Raw genomic sequence first — 13,504 nt, 5'->3', positions numbered from 1 at the left:
ATATCATTATATCAGATAATTTTCTCTTTTCTTTATTTTTGTGTAACCTGTCATATTGTTGTCATTTCAGTGGGTGTTTGTGTTTCTCTCTCTCTCCCTTTTGATATGTTATGAGACATTTTGGGTAGCTGAGAGGGCGAAGCAGGGATCGGGAACACGCTGAAGAGTTATTTTTAAAACTGCCAGGCAAAAATTGCTCTGAGTACAATTTCAATGCACTTAATTCCCATTATTTTACCCAGCATTCCTCAGTAATGATGGCATAAAGCATGATGAAATACTGATTAGCTGGTTTATATGATGCATGACTTTTGTTTCTAGTAAACAGAGACCTAAGTGCCATTATTCATAAGAGGATGTTATCCATCACCCAAAATATCTTCCAGTGAGTTCTTGAAATCAGCCTGAATGGGCAAACACACTGAGGATTATACAGGCACACATGTGTCTCAGCGTGCACACGTCGCTGTTGCATCCGGATTGTTTTGTTTCCGTCGAGTCTCCAGCTGGTTTTCACGTGGCATGGCTATTTGATATTCCATCCATCATTGATTTATCACAGCTTTACATAATACCGGCACTGTGTATGCTAATACTTCATCAAAAATGAAAAACATTTTACAAGCTGAATGTTCTCTTTGAAATCAGAGATACAGAATTTTTTTTTTGTTTTACTGTTTTAGCTCTTTTTCACTTTGCACAGGACTCAGCAAAAAGGACTACTATTATTATTATGATTATTATAGCTCAGCAAAAAAGTATTATTATTATTGTTATTATTATATTTATCATGGTACTATAGCATATTAACTAGTAAACATACTACAACTAAAGTATTGTAACGAACATTTAATGAAAAATGTAATGTATTTTCTTCTGCCATATTTAAAGGTACACTATGTTACTTTTGACCCTCTAGTGGTTTAAAAACAAAACTACATGCATTTTGCGGAAGAACATTGTTTTGGTTGCACTTCAGCTCTGTGTGACTGTGTGGATGAATAATGGTTCTTTCCTCATAACTAAAAAAGAGAGAGAGATTAGCATACTGCTCATAAAACATTCACTATCAGGCTTAAGAGATATAACCAGTTTAGATGGAAAGGATCTCAAGCTGAAACATTACTGTAGCTATACCCATTGATAGACATGTTACTTCCTTGAAAATAAATTCCAGCACAATGAATAATGAAATGACCCTTCACAATAGATAATGCTTTACAACGAACTCCGTTAGAGAGCTACATATGGCAATTTATCTGTTCAATACCTTACTCACCTTTTGAGTAATAAAGGATATTAAGAAAGTATTGACCAAAGACTGCATACATGTCGAATGTATATATTTTAAGATCGATCCGCTCATCCCTATTTCGTGTCATTCGATAATTTATGTGTATATCAAATAATTTAATGTGATGCAAACTAGTGCACTAGTGTTTACATCCAAAACTCAATTTCTTCTTTTTTTTTCTGTCATCTTGTGATTTCAGTGGGTGCTTGTGTTTCTCCCTTTTGATATGTTATGAGACATTTTGGGTAGCTGAGAGGGCGAAGCAGGGATCGGGAACACGCTGAAGAGTTATTTAAAAAAAAAATACTATACCTATAGCTTTAGGATAAAATACTATACCCAGAGCCCGTCTACGGAGAGCCTGCCCACTCCCTATTAAGCCCTATTGTACCGAATTTTGGTTGTAGTACCACCAGAGTTCCACTGGGGGCGATCGCCATGAGTGCAAAATGAATGGGAGTCAATGGGGCTAGACAGCTAAATTTGTCTCTTTCACCCGATTGCCGTTGAGAAATCTCTGATCTGATTGTAGATTTTGCAAGTTCAACATGGGTTTTAGGTCGAAAGTTGAATGAACGAGTACTTATGTCCTTTCGATTTCTTACAGGTTGAGTTGTTGTTGCCCATAACACGCTAGCATTCTGCTAATGACGTCAGCATTCTGACGTCATTGACATTTTCAAAGACTTTTTAAAGCAAATAAGTGACTCTAAAAAATCTAACACCCAGCAATGTGTAATTTCTTTGCATCTCCTTTCGAATACAACATTCAAATTACTAGACAAAATATTATATCCTGAGAAAAGTGGATTTTGAGGGGTATACCGCCATTGACCTCCATTCATTCTGCACTCGTCCTGTGAGCGCCCTCATATGGAATCAGAGTGGAACTGCAACCAGTTCAGAAGCCGGAAGTGTAGTGAGAGTGAAACTTCTCGCCATATTAGACATTCTCTGCTATACCTATACCTTATCGTACTTCTGCGGCGGGGCATATTTGGCGTGTGTGCGTGAGAGCGCCCTCTGGTGTTCAGATGGAGCAGCATTTACTACCGATCAACCGTGCTGCACTGACAAGCTGCGCATAAAATAATCGCAACCTTTGCCAAATCGCGTGCGGTTTCATTGCGATTAATTGTGCAGCCCTATAAAATACCCTACTCGCCTGTTGACGCCATCTCAGCGTATTTTAATATATTTTATTACGAGCTCTGTCGCGTTCTCTTTTTGCCAGCAGACTCTCTGTTTGGCGTTTTTTTTTTTTTTTTTAAGTGGGTGATTCCCCAGAGGTTAAAGATTTAGCTGCTCCATGTCAACCCTTCTCACTCGCACATCATACGCGTCAAAACAGCCGGAGCAACTTTTCTCTATTCACGGATATGACTAGAAACGCACAGGCGAGTGATGCATGTGCGTAATTTCCTGTAACAACCATCCCATCAGGCCTAATACTATAATCCCCTATAATAGGCATATAGTAGTACCATAGTGAATCAGCTTAAGACAAAAACACATTTTGGGAGATTGATGATGTGTTGACTCATTATTTGAATTGTGTTAATATTGAACAAAAAGTGTTACATTGTGTACCTTTAATATATATGGTACAAATATTTTTTTACATTATTTAATTTTTTTGTGTGTATGGTGGTAATCCCTTCCTGGATTTACCTTTAGTCTTCTGTCTTTTGACAAATCTGAAAAAGGTTATTTTTGCAGGGGTGACACGGATGGTGTAAGGTTATTTTTTTCTGAGTTACTGGAGCATTGAACAGCCCTTTAGCTGAGTTTACTATGGAAAAGCTTGTGCTGTAGTCTGTGCCCTTGGCCTGTGCATGAGAGATGAGTTGGGCCGGCTGAGCCTTGACGAAAACTTTAGAGATCGTGAGGCAGCAGACGGGCACTGCAGCGTTCCTTACTCAGCACAATGTCCTCTCTCTGTCTCTCCTCAGTCCCACCCTTACATTTCCAACGTCTGCTGTTGTTCTGATCCTTCCCCACACTCCTGTGTCCAACCTAATAATGAGGAGACTGCACATCCTCGTTCTCTGTCTATTCGGACGGGACTAATTTAACATGGAGAGGTGGGGTAAAGTAATAATTACCAGAGCCTCTCTGTGATTTTAGTCCCGTCCGAATGTGCCATCTCAGTAATGATTACGGACAGTAGCCCTATTCGGACGGGACTAGTTTAACATGGAGAGGTGGGGTAAAGTAATTATTACCAGAGCTTCTCTGTGATTTTAGTCCCGTCCGAATGTGCCATCTCAGTAATCATTACAGACAATGTCAGTAAAGATTATGGCGACTTTTACCTGCAGTAAAAAAGGTCCGGAAAAATGACCTCAGGTAAAACTAATCCCGTGCGAATAGACCCGCTGTTTATGTATGTAAATAATTCGTCATTTCCTGTTTAAAAGTAGTTTTCCGCGTTTTTTCCAAGTATGGAGACGCTTGAAAAAGCATTCAGTTGAGTTCTAGATGCTGGGACGAGTCTGTGGCAAAACACGAATGTTTTCCATATTCCATTCAGATCAGAAAGAAGATCGAAAGCATTGGTTGGGGCCACGAAACATCTTTTAGCGTTGGGTAAGTGCCTTTTACCAACACAATCCAATCTGAAGTTAATTAATACATCGTTCGACCGGACATAACTGTTTTATAAATATAGGTTGTTTGTGCACGTGACATCTCAATATCTGGAAGCAGCGTAATACACACATGACGACAGGAGGGTGACGGCGATGCACAAATCGAGTTACCCCTCCCACTTCTGCTAGTTTTACTGAGATATCTTATCCCGTGCGAATTGGCCATTACTATTACAGACGTCCTGTGGTAAAATTACATTACTCCATCTACCCTTGTAAAGTTAATCCCGTCCGAATAGGGCTTAAAACAAACAGCAGCTTACCTCAAATTCCTTCACTGCCCTACGGACGTTCACATGTCAGTCTGATAGCGTTTTGTATTGATGCCATTCATGATTTTGATGGATAAGATAACGTTGTATCTTCACAATTTTACAGATGTGCAATGACACAAACACTGAAAAGGGCTCAACACATATACACGCTACCATTCAAACATTTAAAGATTTAAAAAATATGTTTTTGAGTAAAGTGTCTGATGCTCAAGGCTGCACTTATTTGATCAACAATACACTAAAATGTGATATTGTGAAATATTAATACAATTCAGAATAACTGATTTTCCATTTTAATATATTTTAAAATGTAATTTATTCTTATGATGCAAAGCTGAATTTTCAGCATCATTACTTCAGTCTTCAGAAATCATTCTAAAATGGCAATTTGGTGCTCAAGAAACATTTCATATGTTGAAAGCAGTTGTGCTCTTCAATATTTTTTTGGAAACCGTGATACAATTTTTTTCAGGATTCTTTACTCAAATATAAAGTCCCTTTTCCACGGGAACAAAAACATATATTTTTAAATGAGCCGATTTAAATGAGATGAAAATACAGTTTTTCCACATTCGCCCGTCATTGGTATGTTAGAAAGTAAATTTTCGACCTCGTGTGCCAGAAAGCGTGTGTGTTTATGTATGCCGTTGCCTCCCTCTCAGTATGAGCTCTCATTAAGCTGTTCTGGGTGCCGGCCCGTAGCTTGGCATCTTTCTCAAAGCGGACCTGCAATGGAAGGATGTTTTAATGAAGAAACGCTCCTTGTTTTCAGCTTTTAACATACTTACAACAATCTTATTCATCTCCCTCCTCAAAAGAGGCCAGCCTCTCCCACACTGGCCTTGTTGGTAAACAAAAGATCCTGTGCAAAAGCCACCACACCTCCAACCTGTTTGTCCCCATCGGGGCCTGTTTCCTCAAAATAAACCTCGGTGTGTGGCAATGCGTATGTTCTTTTAGTGGTTTGGGACTGTCCAGCTTTCCTGTAGGAGCGCTTGAATTAAAGAGAGTCTCTGTAAGTTTGTAGTATTCCTTTTTCCCAACCATCAGATGTCCCAAGCGAAGCAGGCATGGATTCCATATGAATTGCTGAATGGTTCCTTTTATGTTTTCACTGTGCCACTGGATGGACCTTTTTGTTTCCTTGTTGAAGTTACAACAGCCTCTGCAAGGTGGAGCTTCTGATTGGCCCTCCAGCTCCATTCAAACCATAACTTCCTCTCCTTTAGTGAAAGATCTCATCCGACGTTCTCTGTATCTGTCTCAGCTTCTAGATCTGTACACTGTAAAAATTATATGATCAATAAGTTATGACAACACATGTTTTTACATCACTTTAATGCAATGTTTTTTTTTTTAAGTTTAATATAATTTAAGTTGACGACTTAAACATCTAAGTTGATTGTACTTAAAAATTTAAGGAAGCACCTTTTTTATGTCAGTGTAGATCAGTGGTTTTCAACTGGTATAGGTCACAGCCTAAAAATGAGTTTCAGGTTCTGGTATGGATGGACAACAGTGATAAATTAATGATAAATGCAAATAATATTTTATTTTTATTAATATTTTTCTTTAAGATAAGAATATAATATTAGGATAGTATCTAGAGGGGACAAAAGTAAAATGGTATTATTATTTACATTTAGAAATTATTTTTTTTTTTGTAAATACAACTAACAATATTATCATTCATAATTATCTGATAGCGAATTAAACGTGTTTAAAAAGGAGAAACTGCTTCCCATATTTTTTGTTGTTGAAATTAAGCTTAAGTATGAAATGAAATTATTATTATTGAAGTATTTTGTGAATATAATTTTGTATTGTTAGGTTTTTAGTTTTGTTCTTTGACACGATAAACAATAGGCTGCTGTATTGGGTCGCCACATGATATCCAGAAGTAAAATCTGGGTTATGAAGCAAAACCATTTGCCAACCACTGATGTGAAGCCTCCCTGCTGTAGCATGTTTTCTCATTAAAACTGGATCTTTGAGAGAGACTGATTCTGCTGCTGCTGGTGGCAGAAAGGCATGATGGGAGTGCCATCAAAGACAAGCAGCATCCAAGGTGAAGAGTGTGTGTGTGCATGAAAGAGACACACTGAACATAAATAGCACTTGCATTCAACAGTATAATGTATTCTTGTGTCTGGCTGATGAGCGCTTCACGGAGCTGTTGTTTAATGTCTAGAGTTTTAGTTTCCACTGACGTCTACGGATCGTCTGTAGTTTCAGGGATGTTACTACGATCGTTTGTTAGATCTTTGTTCTTGTTTCGCAGCATTTCATTCTCTGTTGTTCTTTAGTTTCATGCTGAAGTGGAATAGTAAGTGAGTGTTGTAAGTTAAGTTGACACTGTTGGCTGTAGATTTGGGAACTGACTCACCCACACGCTGTTGTATGTGATTCATGGCTCGGGACTTGTTTGTAATGATAATGCAGGCTTTGGTGTTTGCTCACAGATAAATGAAGCTGTGAAAGTCGGCGGTTGGCTCTGTGAAGAGTGCCGTCTGCACGGAATGCCAAATGACCACGTGAAAAGCGAAGGCTGTCTCTGTGCTTGAGTAGTAAACCAGCTCTCAGCGGGATTTATGTTCTGCTACTAGAAGTTTCTAAACCATGGTCACCCCTGACCCTAGAATGCATGACTAGTAAAAACCTATATGAATGCATAAATAGGGTCAAAGTGACCCCTGTTAGATTTGCTGGTTTTCTTCAATTTAGAAGTGAAGGCATCCTGTTTTTTTTTTTCTTTATTTTCAGTGAAATTACCAAAGTCAGCAAAACAGTCATCTTTTCTTCCATTTTGTGACGTATATCCAAGTAAAACTTCTCGAATGAGGAAAACATTTAGGGCAGGACTTGAATTTGTCCATTGGGAATTGATTGGAGTTGTTGGATCATTGGTGCTTGCTAATTAAATTTTTTTTAAATAATGATGTGTGCATGGATAAATAATAAGCACTGCAATAAAATAAGAATTGTCCATTTGATTTCATGGTGACTTTAAATGTTTCAGCAATGTTCATTTCTAGTTCCCATGTGCATACAATAAAAAAAAAATACTTATTTCTTTAAAAAATATATTATTAATAAGAATAATTCTTAATGATTTTTATTATTATACATATTGAAATAAAATCAATAAATAAAATGTATAAAATATTATATTTTATTCAATTCTTTAAATAAACATTTTACTCATATTCATTTATTTCAATATCATTTGTTTTCTAGAGCTAAAAAAAACATCTGATAAAAAAAAGAAATCTCATTCCGCCAAAGCAACCCATACGGATACGTTGGTTACGTCTGGACACACAAATATTATTTGATCACTTGCAATTAATAGTGTGGACAATCTGCCTAAAAATATCTGATTTAAGAAAAAATCGGATTTGCCTGCGGTCAAACTATACTGACTAACCTAGAATGCCTTGTTTGTTTGTTTACCAACTTCTGACTTATTTCTACTGAGAAATGGGCATTGTAGTTGTAGTCGCTAAATATTAGCATGGTTATTATTATCACTGAAGTACCCTCATACAAAAACCAGATGCACTTCCTCCCGCAGTGCCAGTAGATGTCTTGCATCGACACCCAGTCCTGTCATGCGTCTGGATCTGGACCAGTGAATGTCTGATGTGAAAGGAAAGGCAAATCCACCATCTTACTCCCAGGAAATTCCTAGACCCATTGGTTATAGGCCTACTCTTAATTGTTTTTGTACGCTTCTCAAAGTAGATGCCTTTGGGTTCAGTTGATGTCTCAGTGGTATAGGCAAGGCAAGTTTTATTTATATAGCACATTTCATACTCTATGGCAATTCAAAGTGCTTTACAGAAAGGAATTAAAATAATCACAAAATAAAACAGATTAAAACAGTTATAAAATAAATTAAAAGAGATATATGATACAGTTATAAAATGAATTAAAAGAGTAAAAAGATGATGCATAGATTAACTTCTCATCTGGCAAAACACTGGTGTATTATATTTTTCACAACTCCCAGTTTTACACTGAGACTTTCCCATGGTGATTACACTGTGACTGTGGCGTTCTTTCGGCAGTCTGCTTTAGTATAGTTTGCTCAAAGTGCGTGCAATGTGAGGAGGATCCAGCTGACTAAATGGGTGTTTTGTTCCTTCATATCATTAATCACATGAACTGTGTTGAATTCTCTTGGGAGGGATGACATAATGAATATCCCAGTTTGACATCTCATCTGTGTGTCTTGATTAGTCTGAGGAAAGAAAAAAATTTTTGTGAGAAATGTCAACAAAATGGATCAATAATGAGGTGATTCTGAATTTCTAGTTTTGCTGTCAGGTTGTGTTCTCTGACTGAGGTGATAATGTGGTTACTGCTTCATTAAAGTGCTAAGCCCAGAGCAGCGAGTTTGTACCAGGATTTTCTCATTACTTAGATGTCCATGTCTGGAGGAACTTCCCCATAAAATGATAAACTGTAGCCATGCGAGCCTGCGAAGCTCCAACATCTGCTGCTTTCTGTAGTGTCATGATGATTCATTAACACGGTAAAAGGGAAGGAACACTGTGAGCTCAACATGCAAACACTCATCATCCACTCTCTGTATTTATGCGGCTCACTTATGTCCTTACAATCGCAGTCTTATCTGTCTCGAAATAAGAGATCGGAATCCAGGCTGCGCTGCTCAACATCGCCAGGTTTAAAATGGTCTTTAACCCCTTATAACGCTCATTTGGTCATCTTTGAAAAACGACGCCATGCTAGATATTGGCAACTTTCCATGAATCAAATCAAATCAAATTTTATTTATAGAGCATTTTTTAAATCAACCTTGGTTGACCAAAGTGCTGTACATGAAAGTAAAAGGAATAATAAGAGCAAGAAATACGTACAAGTTACAGAAGATTAAAAGCACAAGAAAAAAGATGAGTTTTTAACATGGATTTAAATGGGCCCTTATGATAGGGCCCTTAATCTAATATATTAAAAAGTAATATTTAATATGATTAAATATTAGGCTACTTATCATATTATATGTTATTAAATAATAATATTTACATGATATATATATATATATGTATATATGTATATATGCATACATATAATATGATTTTATATTAAAAAAATATATATATTGTAATTTATTCATATTATTTAGTGCTAATTAATATTGTATATTATTAATATAAAATAAATATTATTTTAAATAATACTAATTTGGGTAACAAGGTTAGAATGAAGACACTGTCAACAGTAATATTTGTCAAAATTCGGAAAATGTAATTAACTGATTGACTTTTTTCCCCCGCCATGCTATAGAAATTGTTCTAACTTCTAATGTAATTTTCTTTACTTTTTATTATATATATAGTTTGGTTTCTACACAATTTCTTACACAACTCCTAGTCCTCATTCCTTAGAATTCCTATTTGTATAAAAGCTTTATTTAAGGTGTACATGTCACACAAAAAATCCCTCACCCTGGTTCTTTACCATTGTTATTATACAACAATTTTCTCATTGCTAGTGCTTTGGTAATAAAGCTATCAGAAAAAACATTGAGTTTACTGTTCACTGATTTGTGATGGCAGCATCTTACCTGCTGTTTTCTCTTGCCTAGACGTCACCCCCACTGATAACCTGCAGCATCTGGAGGACAAGAGCGGCTCGGACAGCAGCTCGGAGCCTGTTAAAACCTGAGCCACACAGAGGTTGGTTACTTCATCTTTCGTCTTCTTAAATGCTCTTGCATCCAGTATAACTTATAGACTACTAGTTAGTTGTAAAAACTATACTTTGAACAACATTAGCCAACCAATTGTCTATACACCAACAAACATTTCATATGATATCTGCAGTGCTGGGGGCAGAGAGTCTGTTTGCATTCCCAGGTCCTGCTAATGTGTTGTGTTTGTTGTTGTGTGCGTTAGCAGATGTTCCTTCACAGAAACACAAGAGGTACCTGAGGGAGCAGCTTTTAGTGCAGGAAAAGTTTTTCCCATGTCATTTCCTCTTAAGCGAATGGGTTGTACAAGCTGACACATTCCCTTTGATCACTTCCAACCCTTCAGAAGTGCGTAACTCAGTATGTTCATCTGGGTAAAGGCAATGATGAAATCAATGTGTTCCAGAATCCAGACTCGCTAACAAGCCGTTAAAATGTAATCGCGTGATGTTTGGAATGCCATTTTTTTTCCATTGTCCTCAATCTGTTAACACAATTGATGAAAAAGAGAATGAGAATTTGGGTGCTCGAGTCAAGTCATCTGTGGTGTGTCTAATTCTCAGCAGTTTGTTTATTATAATTAACCTGAGAAGATTATCTTTTCAGACCGACTGCCTTACAAAACATGCCTGAAACGGTCTCCACCTACAGTCATGTTAGGAACAGCTGTCCAAGACGGCTAAACCATCACATTCAGTCACACTGGACCTGTGTGAAACAATATGTTACTTACATTTTGTTTGGTTTGGTTTTCTTTTGTTTTGATTAAATTATGTGCAATTGCAGGCTGATGTAATTTGAAAAATATGGAAGCAGATCAGTCTCATTATTAATTCACGCAAAAAACTTGATTCACACATGCGTAGACAATTTCACATGCATGAAACAAAATTCACGTGCACAAAAAAACAATTCACGTACGTGAAAAAAAAATACATAAAAAAAAATTTCATAAAATACATTTCACAAATGCAAAACACAATTCATAGATATACAACTGTGCACAAAAACCTTTTTTTTTGTCTATCCTTGAATGTGAATGTGCAAATCGTCATTCACGTGTGAATCACCTTGGATATGTGTGTGTGTATTTTTGAGACTTTCCTGGCAGCGCACTCCTCCTTCACAGATCAGTCACACTCTTTAGCCAATTAGATTTAAGCTTATCAATCGACCAATCATAATCACGTGAGGGCGTGCCTACCTGCATGTTACGTCTTCAGCTTTCGACCACAGTTCATGGCTAAGCAGAGGTATGTGCAGTTGATCGGTTCATTTCTGTGTGTTTACTGAAGTTAGAGATCAGTTGAAGCAATAGTTTATGAACTATTAACTGATGTAAGCAAGTGCTGTGGTAATCAGATGTCCCATATTGTGTCAAAAATGAAGAAGAAATGATGCTTCTTTGGTTGTATTTTAGCTGCAGCTGCAGGTACAGAATACAGACAGAGCCCCTCAGACAGCTCTCTCTCTCTCTCTCAGTTACAATCACGCAAACGATTGCAAAACAATCATCTGGATGGCCAGTACCCACCCTAGCACTCTTAGCACTGGCCTCATCGAGATTGGTCTTTAAATAGTGAATAGACCTATTTTTATGAGCACCCATTGTTAATTTGCCATTTGTGCAATCTGTGTATGTTGTTAAATTATTACACTTGTTGTTTCTCTGCATTTTTCAGGATTACTCGCCTTTGGCGTGACATCTGGATAGCAGTCACAAGCATCTTAATGCATGTTGTTTCTTTATTCTCTTTTATACTTTATGTATTAATGTCTTAATATATTGGTAACACTTTACAATAAGGTTTCATTACATAACATGAACTAATAATGAACTGCACGTGTACAGCATTTATTCATTTTTGTTAATGTTAATTTCAACATTTACTAATACTTTATTAATATCTTGTTAACATTAGTTAATGCACTGTGAACTCCGGCTGATTTCTCTAAATAAGCTCTAACTTTAATAATGTTCAACCAAGGGAAAAAAGACTTCTGGGGGGGTGTTTGGCTCGAGGTCATGGTGCAAAGGACCCTAGGTTGATTTTACTCCGAACCATCCCTTTAAGATTGTCAGTTCATGATCTTCATATGTAACAGGAACATTAATCATTCATGACCAAGCTATATATATATATATATATATATATATATTATTCCCAAAGGATTCAGAAACTTTCAAATTAATAAAACTTATACATCAAATGTAACTATGTCTTTGAATCTTTTAATTCTGACATAAAATAAGAACATTTAATAATGCATGCATAGCAGGGGTTTATTCCTAGAGCGTGTACATAAAGTCAGCAGGAGACAAATGAATACAGTAACAATGCATCACTTTCAGCCTCTTGTTGAAACAACTGTCAGAATGGATGGCTTGCAACATGACTGTTTTGAAAGAATTACAGTAGGAAAGGTAAGATCACAGAACTGGTTGTCTGCAACTTCATACATCATCTGTCTCGGAAATCTGAAACAATAAAACTACATAATATATGCAGCTTAAAACAAAACATAGATGGATCCTGTGTATGCACGTCATTACATTATCATCATCATCAGTTGTATGTGTGGTGGACAGGACATGAAAATCCATCAATACTAAAAATAAATGTTTATGTTGTTCACACGTGGACTAAACAGCAGTTAAACTATTGCTTCAACTGATCTCGAACTTCAGTAAACACACAGAAATGAACCGATCAACTGCACATACCTCTGCTTAGCCATGAACTGTGGTCGAAAGCTGAAGACGTAACATGCAGGTAGGCACGCCCTCACGTGATTATGATTGGTCGATTGATAAGCTTAAATCTAATTGGCTAAAGAGTGCGACTGATCTGTGAAGGAGGAGTGCGCTGCCAGGAAAGTCTAAAACCACAAATCCAAGGTGATTCACATGTGAATGGCGATTTGCACAATTCACATTCAAGGATAAACTTGTGCATTTTAATATTGCGACATCAGAAACGAAGAAAAACTAAATAATGACATTTTAATGCTTTCCGTAAAAAAAATGCTTGTTCTATTAAACATTCAAAGGTTTTTGTGCACAGTTGTATATCTATGAATTGTGTTTTGCATTTGTGAAATGTATTTTATGAATATATAATTTTATTTTGCGCATGTGAATTGCTTTTTGTGAATATATATATATATGTATGTATGTATATGTATATATGTATATGTGTATTTATTTTTTTTATTTTATTTTTTACGTACGTGAATTGTTTTTTTGTGCGCGTAAATTTTAATTCATGTGAAATTGTCTACGCATGTGTGAATCAAGTTTTTTGCATGAATTCATGAGACTCATCAACTTTCATAGAAAAATATGTTAAGAGATCCTTCTTTTCTTTTCTAATCTGTTACTTACTATCAATCTTTTTTATTTTTGAATGCAAGAACATGTCCCGTGTGAACAAATTCTCACTTATTTTTGCTTGTTCTCTGTAAGTGAGGCTTGGTGTGTCGAGTTTCCTGTTATTACAGATGGTACTCACATTGTTTTTTTGTTTTTTTTTTGCGTTATTTTACATTTTTCGATAATTTAATTAAC

The 13,504-nt window shown here is 36.4% G+C and overlaps 1 protein-coding gene across 2 annotated transcripts in view; it reads left to right on the top strand.

Moving 5' to 3' along the window:
* The window catches only part of fam110b (family with sequence similarity 110 member B), a 43,656-nt gene that overhangs the window by 19,373 nt on the left and 10,779 nt on the right, over nucleotides 1-13,504 (top strand). For both annotated transcript variants that reach the window (XM_084411687.1, XM_084411688.1), the window contains exon 2: nucleotides 9,832-9,922. The gene's annotated coding sequence lies outside the window, so the exon portion shown is untranslated. The remainder of the gene's footprint in view (nucleotides 1-9,831; nucleotides 9,923-13,504) is intronic.

Source organism: Rutilus rutilus (assembly GCF_951802725.1).
Source record: "Rutilus rutilus genome assembly, chromosome: 6".
In the NCBI taxonomy this organism is placed as follows: Eukaryota; Metazoa; Chordata; class Actinopteri; order Cypriniformes; family Leuciscidae; genus Rutilus; species Rutilus rutilus.
This window is presented reverse-complemented; position numbering and strand designations above follow the sequence as displayed.